Genomic DNA, 815 nt, shown 5'->3' on the forward strand with positions numbered 1-815 from the left:
GTTTGACTTTAACGGACCAGTTTTCTTTAAATACGATGTACTGTGACATTATATAAAGTGGTATATATGTATATATGTAGATAAAATACTAAGCTATAGATGTTAACACATTTGATGAATCATTTGTGTGTTTAAAGTTGATTTTGACTGCCCGGACCAATTCGGACCCAACACAAGATTAACAACGCATCACAGAAGGGTAAAACATTAATACCAATCCTCAAACACCATAATAAAGCTAAGATTAACACGTAATTGCGCTTTCGTGTAGTAACGACGTCGTTTTCACTCTGAAAAGCACCAGGTGTTTGACTCATCGTCAAGTAAAGGAAGAAATATTTGACTTTTTATTGAGTGTCGTATATACCTAATATAACGAATCCACTTCGGGAGCCCTTCGGTGCATGGTATTAGTTACATTTAGTTCAAGTTTGTATGTAAAAGGACTAAAACCTTCCTAAACCCTGCTCCAAGTGCTCGGTTGAAATCAAAATTTTACTGTCAAGCGAGAAAATGGTAGTTGCTACCTACCAACATCCGGGTTGGCATAGACAGCACTTTTCCCTTTTTAGCTAAATATTTAATATAACCTTCCTTTTCAGGTTTTCAACCAGTCGGAATTCTATCCAGGAAAAGGATACATAATCAACACACTACCTGATGTACATTTGTGGGTGAATCACTTTAATAATGAACCATCGTTGACATATAATATATCGTACGCATGCCAAGAGGTATCACTGTAAGAATCACTTTTACACTCGTGTCTTTTGTAATCTTAGTTTATCGAAAGGGTGACGGTGTGCAAATAACAT

The sequence above is a fragment of the Haliotis cracherodii genome, unplaced genomic scaffold (assembly GCF_022045235.1).
Source record: "Haliotis cracherodii isolate W230 unplaced genomic scaffold, xgHalCrac1.p SCAF_10, whole genome shotgun sequence".
In the NCBI taxonomy this organism is placed as follows: Eukaryota; Metazoa; Mollusca; class Gastropoda; order Lepetellida; family Haliotidae; genus Haliotis; species Haliotis cracherodii.